A 12,500-nucleotide genomic window follows, 5' to 3' on the forward strand; every position below is an offset into this window, starting at 1 on the left:
GTGTATGTATGTATGTATGTATGTATGTATGTATGTATGTATGTATGCAGTGCAAGGTTTATTTTCAGATCCTTTAAGTATCTATGTAGCATAATGTACGCCTCTATGACATAATGTACGCCTCTATAACATAATATACGCCTCTATAACATAATATACGCCTCTATAACATAATATACGCCTCTAACATAAAGTACATTTGCGGACAAAAGTTCGTAGACTGTGATCAGGAGTTAATATCAACATTGAATCTCTGAGCTTTTGAGTCTGAAACTTCATAAACAAATTGCTCTGTTACGGGCTTTTCCGAGTAGCTTTAGTGTGTGTGTGTGTGTGTGTGTGTGTGTGTGTGTGTGTGTGTGTGTTTTATTGAAAGAGCATGACAGCCAAAAAGCTTAAAATACTATATACAGTTACATAATTGGGGAATGGGTCACTTGATTGACAAATAATATACTAGTAACGTAAAGTGGTACAAATATATTATAACATGGTCGGGAGGTTTATACTACATAGCATTTCAACATAGTAACAGTACAGAAAGGTAAGATTGGCTGGGGGTGAATACACCGGTTGATTACGAGTTGTTGATAATTTTTACAATAGTTGGGACTGGGCTGTTCTTAAAGCGATCAGTACGTGCTCGTATGGATTAGATGCAGTTCGCGGAAGAAGGGTCTCGAGTGGAAGCAGTAGCCGGTGTCGAGGATGGTGCAAAAACTTCTCACCAAATGGGCAGATGAGGTCGTGGTGATGGTCAGAGAGAGCCGAGAGGGTCAGTGTGTTGAGCGCTTCTTGATATGTGGAGTAGGAAGGGGAGAGAATAATCTTGCATGCCCTCTTTTGCACTTTTTCTAGGTGTTTGCATTGTGTGGCATTTAGGGAGGAAGACCAGGCAGGGGAGACATAGGTGAGCTTGGGAAGTATGAATGTTGAGTAAACACTGAGGAGCTCGGGTGCAGGAACTCCGAGGGACTTGATTCGGCGAAGGAGGTGGAGACGGAAACTGGAGGATTTGACAACTGTACTGACACGTGTGTGTGTGTGTGTGTGTGTGTGTGTGTGTGTGTAATATAAAAAGTAGTAATAAGTAGTAATAATAAAAAGAACAAATAAAATATTGGGGAGAAAATGGCAGATGAAATTAGAACCAGATACCAGATGAACAACGATGCCATAGAGAACTGACTGTGAGAGAGATTTAGAGTAATGATAGTAGGAACCTTAAGCCAAGCAACAATGTGTTTTTGCTCGTAACAAGGCTAATAGGCACTGTCTACATAAAGGAGCAGCATACAAGACTAGCGAGGTCATCCTAAAACTGTATCTTGCTCTTGTGAGACCTCACCTGGATTACGCAGTTCAGTTCTGGTCACTGTATTACAGAATGGATATAGAATCATTGGAAAGAATTCAGAGGAGAATGACAAGACTAATCCCGGGCATTAGGAACCTTGAGTATAGAGACAGGTTAAAGCATCTTAATTTGCACTCCCTCGAGAGACGTAGAGTGAGGGGCGACCTGATAGAGGTGCATAAGTGGAAGGCAGGGGTAAACAAAGGGGACATTACAAAGGTACTCAAACTATCCAACCAGGAGCGAACTCGTAACAATGGTTTAAAATTAGACAAATTTAGATTTAGGCGTGAAATAGGTAAACACTGGTTTGGAAACAGAGTGGTGGATGAATGGAACAAGTTACCAAATATCATCATTAACTCGAATACGCTGAATTGCTTCAAACATAGGTTGGATGCTCATATGAGCAATAGGGGTTGGGTGTAAACGGGACTGCCCAGTATGGGCCAATAGGCCCGCTGCAGTTTCCTCCATTCTTATGTTCTTATGTTCTTATCCTGAGAACCGTGGCAGGTCACTCCACGATCCTGGTACGAGGCGTCTGTGTTAATGACGGCTGAAACATTGTTATATTACACACAAAAATAAAAACGAAAAAACTACACAGAGAAGCACGCCATCTGTTGGTAAACAGAATAACTGTTTATGAAGCTTCAGACTCAAAAGCTCAAAGATTCAATGTCTATATTACTTCATATCGGCATCTACGAACTTTGTCCGCCACTGTACGTCTCTGTAACATAATGTGGCAAGAAGGCCCAAACAAGAAGCTGCTGTAATTTATTGCTGTGGTAGAGTATTATTTCTGCCCTATGATTTGTTACCTTTGAAGCTAAGGGCTGAGAAGGTAGAGGGGAGATGGGATGGGGGAGGGAAGGTAGAGAAATGTTGGATAATCTGTGAGCAGGAATTTAACCTTTACCTAGATAGACCTTCTCTCACCCACCTCCCACTCACCCAACACCCTTCAACCCCCCCACCTCCCACTCACCCAATCCCATCAACCCCTCACCTCCCACTCACCCAATCCCATCAACCCCTCACCTCCCACTCACCCAATCCCATCAACCCCTCACCTCCCACTCATCCACATAAAAACTCGCCTTAATGAATCAAAAGACCTTTTCCTTCTCACACGGCAGAAATATTAACACATAAGTTCCTTTATGTTAAAATACAAAGACTCAGGTTAAACTGATATGTTTAATACCCGTTGGTTCAAATGTTAATAAACACATCATAACATACGTCTTGGGTAGTCTGCCCTCAACTCCACCCAACAACGTCAGCTAGAGAAGGTACAGAAATGGGCCTGCAGATCCATGCTCAGCGCTCACTACTCCGGCTACACCAACGCTCTCTCCACCCTGGAAATGCCATTCCTCAGTGATCTCCACCACCAAGCACTGGAAAGATTTGGCAGCCAACTATTGCACCATCCTCGTCATCGCCACCTCCTGCCACCGGCAGCCCCCCACCCACCTCGCGCAGTCCGCCACTACAACAAAATTCAGCCCATAAGAGCCCGCACTGATAGATATAAGAACAGCACCATCCCATCTATTGTTAAAATAATAAACAACTCCTGATTTATGTACTGTACAGCCCTGTAAATGTATTCAATGCGTATTATATCATTATGTCTAAATCAAATGTAAGTCTGTATATTTTCAGCCACCGGCTGCAACTCTATTAATAAACCGTTTATTATTATTATTATTATTATTATTATTATTATTATTATTATTATTACTATTATTATTATTACTATTAGTGTGACGCGGACATTTAGTGACAAAAAATAATCATTTCACCTCATTACCTAACTCACTTTCCAGTGATTTTCTTCTGTTTTGACTTGAGCTGACCCCCCCCCCCCCCTCAGCACCAATAGCAAGGCTTCTCACTCCAGCCTTTATTGACCTTTTAATACACAATATACTGAATACTCAATGCTATAATTTATTTGCTTTACATTATGGAGCCTTATTAGGGACTTATGACGCATATTTAAGACTTTTCCTATATGTGTGGTGCCCGGTATGATAGTGTGTGTGTGTGTGTGTGTGTGTGTGTGTGTGTGTGTGTGTGTGTGTGTGTGTGTGGTGAACAAAAACTCCCAAGGTCACAACCAAGATAATTATTATTGCTATATACTTCCTGTGTGACTCTCAGGCGGCGCACACGATGGTGATAGAAGTGGTGGTGGTGGTAGTGGTAGTAGTGATGGTGATAGTGGTGACGATGGTAGTGGTGATGGTGGTGGTGACAGTAGTGGTGGTGATGTTGGTGGTGATAGTAGTGGTGGTGGTGGTGGTGATGGTGGTGAAGGCGTTATAAGACCTCCAACAGTATACAACACCCGTTATAAGACCTCCAACAGTACACAACACCCGTTATAAGACCTCCAACAGTACACAACACCCGTTATAAGACCTCCAACAGTACACAACACCCGTTATAAGACCTCCAACAGTACACAACACCCTTCATAAGACCTCCTACAGTACACAACACCCGTTATAAGACCTCCAACAGTACACAACACCCGTTATAAGACCTCCAACAGTACACAACACCCTTTATAAGACCTCCAACAGTACACAACACCCAAGAGGGGTATTCAACAGTACACAACACCCGTTATAAGACCTCCAACAGTACACAACACCCGTTATAAGACCTCCAACAGTACACAACACCCGTTATAAGACCTCCAACAATACACAACACCCTTTATAAGACCTCCAACAATACACAACACCCTTTATAAGACCTCCAACAGTACACAACACCCGTTATAAGACCTCCAACAGTACACAACACCCGTTATAAGACCTCAACAGTACACAACACCCGTTATAAGACCTCCAACAGTACACAACACCCGTTATAAGACCTCCGACAGCATAATTTGCTCGAAGAATAATGTAACACAGTCCTGGGTGCTCCGTGTAACATGATACATTAAGTAGTTCCCTTGTGTGCATAGGTGTCCGAGCGCAGAGGAGACAACAAACTAGAGTAAAACAGAATAACACCAGAAAACTCGATTAAACTTTAGTAATTTTTAAAGAAGAATATGGGTATAATGAACTTATCTCTAACTATCTCTAACTACTTAATCGCTTGTCTTCTTCTCGTCTGGAACTCATGGTTATATTGTGTAGACGTAATTCACGAATAAATTCACTGGGAAAAATCATTCGAGTTTTACAGACGAGAGGTAAAGAATGATGAAGCCTGTGTAAACCCGCAGTAACTCCCTACTTCTGTGTCTGTCTTTCCGTCTTTCCTTGTTCTCCCCTTCCTTCTTGTTTCATTGCTTCATTTCCCCCTCTTGTTTCTCTCCCTCCCTCAAGTCCTTCTCTTATTCATTATCTTCTCACTCCCCTCCACCTCTTTTCCATTTTCTTCTTTCATCTATTTGTTATTGCTGGTTGTCCTTTCTTCCCTCCATCATCAGTACTGAGTGTGGCGCAACCTTTCGCTGGCAGTCTGTGTGCCCTCCCTCCCTCTCCCATCTCTCCCTCCCTCCCTCCCTCCCACCATGTCTGGGAGTGGCACAGCTCTGATACTGTCGCTGGCACCACCCCCCCCCCCCCCCCCCCCACACCCAACCTGCAGTCTATTCCCCCCCCTCCCTCCCTCCACTCCCTCCCTCCCTCCCTCCACCATGTCTGGGAGTGCACAGCTCTGATACTGTCGCTGGCAGTCTGTGTGCCTCCCACCTCCCCTCCCCTCCCCTCACCATGTCTGGAATGCCACAGCTCTGATACTGTCTCTGGCAGTCTGTGTGCCCTCCCTCCCTCCCCCCCCCTCCCTCCCTCCCTCCCCCCACCAAAACAAAACCACCCCCACCCCCCCCCCCCCCCCCCCCCCCCCCCCCCCTGTCTGGAGTAGCACAGCTCTGATACTGTCTCCTGGCGAAGTCTGTGCCCACCCCCCCTCCCTCCCTCCCTCCCCTCACCATGTCTGGAAGTAACTTTAGCTCCTGATACTGTCTCTGGCAGTCTAGTGTGCCCCCCCCTCCCTCCCTCCCTCCCCTCCCTCCCCCCTCACCATGTCTGTCATTAGCACCCCAGTACTATCGCTTTGGCAGTCTGTGTGCCCTCCCTCCTCCCCTCCCCCCTCACCATGTCCAAACTGGCCGAACGTCAGCACAGCAACCCCCCCCCCCCCCCCCCCCCCCCCCACCACCCACCCAACCCCCACACCCCCCCCCCCCCCCCCCCCCCCCCCCCCCCCCTCTGAAGTGACACCCTGTCTCTGGCAGTCTGTGTGCCACTCCCTCCCTCCCTCCCTCCCTCCTCACCCATGTCTCTGTGTCGCACAGCTCTCAGATACTGTCCTGGCAGCCTAGTGTGCCCTCCCCCCCTCCCTCCCCCTCCCTCACCATGTCTGGGGGTGCCAGCTCTGATACTGTCCTTTGGCAACCTGTGTGCCTACTCCCTCCTCCCTCCCTCCCTCACCATGTCTGGGGACTGGCACCCCAGTACCTGTCGCTGGCCTTCCTGTGCCCTCCCTCCCTCCCTCCCTCCCCACCATGTCTGGGGAATGCAGCCTCTGATACTGCTCGCTGGCAGTCTGTGTGCCCTCCCTCCCTCCCCTCCCTCCCCTCCCACCCAGCCTGCCAAATGCCACAGCTCGATACTGTCGCTGGCAGCCTGTATGCCCTCACTCCTCCTCCTCCCTCCCTCACCATGTCTGGGACCCCCCACCACACCCCCCCCCCCCCCCCCCCCCCACGTGGCACAGCTCTGATACTGTCGCCTTGTGCCTCCTCCTCCCTCACCACAAACACCACCCCACACCCTCCCCTCCCTCCCTCCTCCTCACCATGTCTGTGGTCACAGCTCTGAATACTGTCGCTGGCCTGTGTGCCCTCCCTCTCTCCCCCCTCCCTCCCCTCACCATGTCTGCTTTCTCTGATACTGTCGCTGGCAGTCTGTGCCCTCCCACCCTCCTCCCTCCCTCACCACCATGACCCCCCACACCCCCCCCCCCCCCACCATGTCTGGGAGTGCCACAGCTCTGATACTGTCTCTGGCAGTCTGTGTCCACCTCCTCACCCTCCCCCCCCCCCTCACCATGTCTGTGGGGAAGGCTCTGATGCACAGCCATGGCAGTCTGTGTTCCCCTCTCTCCCCCCCTCCCTCCCCCCCTCACCATGTCTGGGAGTGGCACAGCTCTGACGCAGCCACAGCAGTCTGTGTGCCCTCCCCTCCCTCCACCCCCCTCACACCATGTCTGTGATGGCAGCTCTGATACTGTCGCTGGCAGTCATGTGCCCTCTCTCTCCCCACTCCCTCCCTCACCATGTCTGGGAGTGCTGGCTCTGATACTGTCCTCTAGCAGTCTTGCCTCCCTCCACTCCCACCCTCCCCTCACACATGTCTGGAAATGCCAGCTCTGATACTGTCCTTCAGCAGTCTGATGCCCTCCCTCTCCCCCTCCCCTCCCTCCCTCCCCTCTGTAATGTCTGAGATGCTTTGGCTCTGATACCTACTGTCGCTGGCAGCCTGTAATGCCCTCCCTCTCTCCCTCCCTCCCTCCCTCCTCACCATGTCTGTGAAATGCTTTGCTCTGAGTACTGTCACTTTGGCAGTCTGTGTTCCTCCCTCTCTCTCCCTCCCTCCTCTCACCATGTGTCTGGGGAGTGGCACAGCTCTGATACTGTCGCTGGCAGTCATGTTCCTCCTCTCTCTCTCCCTCCCTCCCTCCCTCCCTCACCATGTCTGGGAATGCTGTGATACTGTCACTGGCAGTCTGTGTTCCCATCCTCCCTCTCTCCACCCTCCCTCCCCACCATGTCTGTAGTGTGCTGGCTCTGATACTGTCGCTGGCAGTCTGTGTGCACCTCTCCCTCCCTCCCTCCTGTGTCTGTGATGCTTTGGCTCTGAGTACTGTCGCTGGCAGCCTGTGTGCCCTCCCTCTCTCCCTCCTCCCTCCCCTCACCATGTCTGTGAGTAGCTTTGGCTCGAAATACTGTCGCTGGCAGTCTGTGTGCCCTCCTCTCTCCCTCCCTCCCTCCCCTCACCATGTCTGGGAAATGCTTTGCTCTGATACTGTCGCTGGCAGGTCTGGTGTGCCCTCCTCTCTCCCTCCCTCCCTCCCTCCCCTCCTACATGTCTGTGAGTGTACAGCTCTGATACTGTAAGCTGGCAGCCTGTGTGCCTCCTCCCTCCCTCCCTCCCCTGCATGTCTGGGATGCTGGCTCTGAGTACTAGCTGGCATGTGCCCTCCTCCCCTCCCTCCCTCCTCCCCTCCCTACCATGTCTGGGGAGTGCTTTGGCTCTGATGCCTGTCGCTGGCAGCCTGTGTGCCTCCTCTCCCTCCCTCCCTCCCCTCACCATGTCTGGGAATGCTTTGGCTCTCTGATGCCTGTCGCTACAGCGTCTGTGTGCCCTCCTCCTCCCTCCTCCTCCCTCCCCTCACCGCTGTCTGGGAGTGCTGGCTCTGAGGAGGTACTGTCGCTGGCCGGTCTGTGTGCCCACTCCTCCCTCCCCTCCCTCTCTCCCTCCTCCACCCTCACCATGTCTCAGAATTCTTTGGCTCCTGGTGCTGTCGCTGGCAGTCTGTAGCCTGCCATCCTCTTGGCTCTCCTCCTCCCTCCCTCCCTCACACCATGTCTGTAGTGGCGCTCTGAATACTGTCCTTTGGCAGCCCCTGTGCCTCCCTCTCTCCCTCCCTCCTCCCTCCCCCTCACCATGTCTGGGGAATAGCACAGCTCTGATACTGTCACTTTGGCAGCCCTGTGTGCCTCCCTCTCTCCCTCCCTCCCTCCCCCCCACCCACCATGTCTGTAAAATGTACAGCTCTGATACTGTCGCTGGCAACCTATGTGCCCTCCTCTCTCCCTCCCTCCCTCCCCTCCCCACCATGTCTTGGCAGAGTGCTTTGGCTCTGAATACTGTCATGGCATGTGCCCTCTCCTCTCTCTCCTCCCTCCCTCCCTCCCTCCCCACACCACATGTCTAGAATGCTGGCTCCTGAAGTACTATCGCTGGCAGCCTGTGTGCCCTCCCTCTCTCCCTCCCTCCCTCCCCTCACCATGTCTGTGAGTCTTTGGCTCGATACTGTCGCTGGCAGCCTGTGACCCTCTCTCCCTCCCCTCCCTCCCCTCACCTTGTCTGTGATGCTTTGGCTCTGGTACTGTCGCTGGCAGTCTGCCATGCCATCCTTGTCTCCTCCCTCCCTCCCTCCCCTGTCTGGGTAGCATGCAGTGCCTCGCTGGCAGCCTGTGTGCCCCCACCCTCCCTCCCTCCCTCCTCACCCTTGTCTGGGGAGTGCTGGCTCAGTACCCATCGCTGGCAGTCTGTGTGCCTCCCTCCTCCCTCCCTCTCTCCCTCCCTCCCTCCCCTCACCATGTCTGGGAATGCTTTGTTTCCTGATACTAATAAGCTGGCAGTCTGTATGCCATCTTGTCTCCCACCCCACCCTCCCTTCCTCACCACATGTCTGTGAGTGGCACAGCTCTGATGCTATCGCTTTGGCAGCCTGTGTGCCCTCCCTCTCTCCTCCTCCCCTCCCTCACCATGTCTGGGGAGTAAGCAGCACGGCTCTGACACTGTCGCTGGCAGTCTGTGTGCCTCGCTGTCACCCTCACACTCAGTTTTTTGTGGCAAAAATATCAACAAACAGCCAGGCGACTACAGCTTCTTACTAGCACAGCTTGAATTTTTATCATTCTCATATTAATATCGACATATAATACGCTTACACAAGAGGTGCAGACATACACGAACATGAGAGCTGCAGCAAGCAAACACACACACACACACACACACACACACACACACACACACACACACACACACACACACACACCAGGCATTTTACATCTAGGTCAAACACTTAAGTATTCATCATACATAGGAGCCTTTCTCCAGTTCACACACCCCAAATTTCGTTCAACTCCATTTTTTCTGATAATGTACGAATTGGCCAAAAATCACTTTGGACGCTCACTCACGCACAAACAGACCATTACAATACCATGGATCATGGTGCCAGAACTACGAGGAAAATGACAACAAAACAAATATTAACGAAGGAATAAATAAATGTTATGCACTCAAAACTTAAGAAAGACACTTCATTAAGCCCGGACCAAAAAGAACACTCTACCAAGTTACACGCTGGTGGTGACTTGTGATACAGAGATACAATCATATTACAGTAAGTATTTATCAACTGAAGGGACAACAAGTACAGTAAAGTACAGTAACTACGACGTTGTGGGTAATGTACAGTCCCCCTTCACTAGTGCGTTTACAAAAGCCAGTCATATAAACATTCCAATAAATCATTGAGATATTTGTATTAATATTGTTTTAATTTGATTACCATAATATGTTTACTATTGCGAGTTTCCTTCTGTCGAATCAACAAACACAACGCTGCCACACTGCACTAAACCTGACGAGCCCCTGTAAACGCACTAGTGGAGGGGTCTTTACACTAGTGGTGACTTTAACTGAGGTGAAAAAATACACAAAATACAACAATCAATACATAAAATATTACAGAACAAATTATACAAACTTGGGAAGGTGGAGGTAGTAGTGATGATAGTTGCAGTGGTGATGATAATGGTGGAGGTGATGGTGATAGTGGTGTGGTAATGGTGATGACGGTACAACACTAAGCAAATGTCATTAAGCAAAGATAAATAGTACAGGTGTGTGGACTCGAACAGGTGATTGATATAATGGATTCCCAGCACTAAATGGAGCCAAAAAAAAGCTAACCCAATCCCAACCCTAACCTAACCAAACCAAAACCAACAGGTACTAAAGACTGTAGAGACACCAGGTGGGAGGTGTGAGGTGTGAGTGTGGTGCGTGAGGTTATTTAGCTGGGGTGTGTCCCCTCACCATTAAATGAGGAACCTCTTCAAAACCCCCTCCTGGTCTTCAACACCATAATAACATGCTTCACTGCACACCCCTCTTCACACGCAGATATTCACTTCCACAACCCTCTCATCTCCTTCCACCCTCTCTTCTCCTCCCTTTCCCCCCTCCTCCTCCCTTCCCCTCCCTTTTCTCCTCTCTCCTCTCCTTCCTCTCCCTCTCCTCTGCTATCCTTCCCCCTCTCCTCCCTCTCTCTCCTTCCCTCTCCTCTCCTCTGCTATCCCTTCCCTCTCCTCCTCTCCTTCCCTCTCTCTGCTATCCTTCCCTCTCTCCTCCTCTCCTTCCCCTTTCTCCCTCTCCCATCCTTCCCCTCCCCTCCTCTCCTTCCCTCTCCCTCTCCTCCTATCCTTCCCTCTCTTTCTCCCTTCCCTCTCCTCTCCTCTATCCTTCCCCCTCCCTCCTCTCCTTCCCCTCCTCTCCTCCCTATCCTTCCCTCTTTACCCTCTCCCCTTCCCCTCCTTCCTCCCTATCCTTCCCTCTCCTCCTCTCCTTCCCCCTCTCCCTCCTCTCCTTCCTTTCTCCTCTCCTTCCCTCTTTTCTCCTCTCTCCTCTCCTATCCTTCCCTCTCTCCTCCTCTCCTTCCCCTCCTCCTCTCTCCCTTTCTCCTCTCCTTCCCCTTTTTCTCCTCTCTCTCTCTCCTTATCCCTTCCTCCTCCTCTCCTTTCTCCTCTTTCTCCCTCCTCCCTTTCTCCCTCTCCTCCTTCCTCTCCCTCCCTCCTATCCTTCCCTCTCCCTCCTCCCATCCTTCCCCCTCCCTTCCTCTGCTATCCCCTTCCCTCTCCTCCTCTCCTTCCCTCTCCTCCTCTCCTCTGCTATCCTTCCCTCTCCTCCTCTCCTTCCCTCCTCTCCTCTCCTATCCTTCCCCCTCCTCTCCTATCCTTCCCCTCTCTCCTCATCCTTCCCTCTCTCCCTCCCCCCTCTCCTCTCTCCTATCCCTCCCTCTCTCCTCCTCTCCTTCCCTACCCTTCCCTCTCTCCCTCCTCTCCTCTCTCCCATCCTTCCCTCCTCCCTCCTATCCCTTCCCCCCTCCTCTCTCCCCTCTCCCCTCCCATCCTCTCCCCTCCTCCTCCCTCTCCCTCCTATCCTTCCCCTCCCTCCTCCCCCCTTCCCCTCCTCCCTCCCTTCCCCTCTCCTCCTCTCCTTCCCCTCTCTCCCTTCTCTCCTTCCCCTCTCCCTCCCCATCCTTCCCTCTCCTCCTCTCCCCCTCTCCTCTCCTATCCTTCCCTCTCTCTCCTCCTCTCTCTCCCTTCCCCTCTCTCCCTCCTCCCCTTCTTCCTCCTCCTTCCCTCTCCTTCTCCTCCTCCCTCTCCCCCCTCTCCCCCTCTCCTTCCCTCTCTCCTCCCTCTCCTCTCTTATCCTTCCCTCTCTCCCTCCCTCCTTCCCTCCCTCTCCTCCCTATCCTTCCCTCTTCCTCCTCTCCCTCTCCTCCCATCCTTCCCTCTCTCCTCTCCTCCTCTCCTATCCTTCCCTCTCCTCTCCCTCCCTCCCTCCCTTCCCTCTCCTCTCCTTCCCTCTCCTCTCCCACCTATCCTTCCCTCTCTCCTCCTCTCCTCTCTCCTATCCTTCCCCCTCCTCCCTCTCCTCTCCCATCCTTCCCCTCCCTCCTCTCCCCCTTCCCTCCTCCTCCTCTCCTTCCCTCCACCTCTCACCTTCCTCCTTCCCTCTCCCTCCCCTCTCCTTCCCTCTCCCTCCTCCCTCCCTCTCCTATCCCTTCCCCCTCCCTCCCTCTCCCTCTTCCCCTCTCCTCTCCTCCCTATCCTTCCCTCTCCTCCCTCTCCTCTCCCTCCCTCTCCCCTCTCCCCTCTCCCTCTCCTATCCTATCCCTTCCCCCTCTCTCCTCCCTCCCCCCTTCCCCCCCTCCTTCCCTCTCCTCTCCCATCCTTCCCCTCCTCCCTCTCCCTTCCCCTCTCCTCTCCTCCCCATCCTTCCCTCTCTTCTCTTCTCCTCTCCTTCCCTCTCCCTCCCTCTCCACGTTAGGCTGTCTTGATATCTCTTGTCTGTGAAGGATTGTCTGTAACATTTTTGTCTGAGGATTTTTCTGCCAGTGGTGCTCGTGTCTGTGAGGTTTGTCTGTCTGTGTGTGTGTGTCTCTGTCTGTGTTCTATGTCTGTTCTGGTGTGTGTGTGTTTGTCTGTCTGTTACGCCCACAGTTATGTTTGTGTCTGTGAAGGTTTATCTGTTTACTCTGACCACATTATTGTATATTGTCTCCTTGGCTCTTT

The sequence above is a fragment of the Homarus americanus genome, unplaced genomic scaffold (genome assembly GCF_018991925.1).
Source record: "Homarus americanus isolate GMGI-L3 unplaced genomic scaffold, GMGI_Hamer_2.0 scaffold59578, whole genome shotgun sequence".
Classification (NCBI taxonomy): Eukaryota; Metazoa; Arthropoda; class Malacostraca; order Decapoda; family Nephropidae; genus Homarus; species Homarus americanus.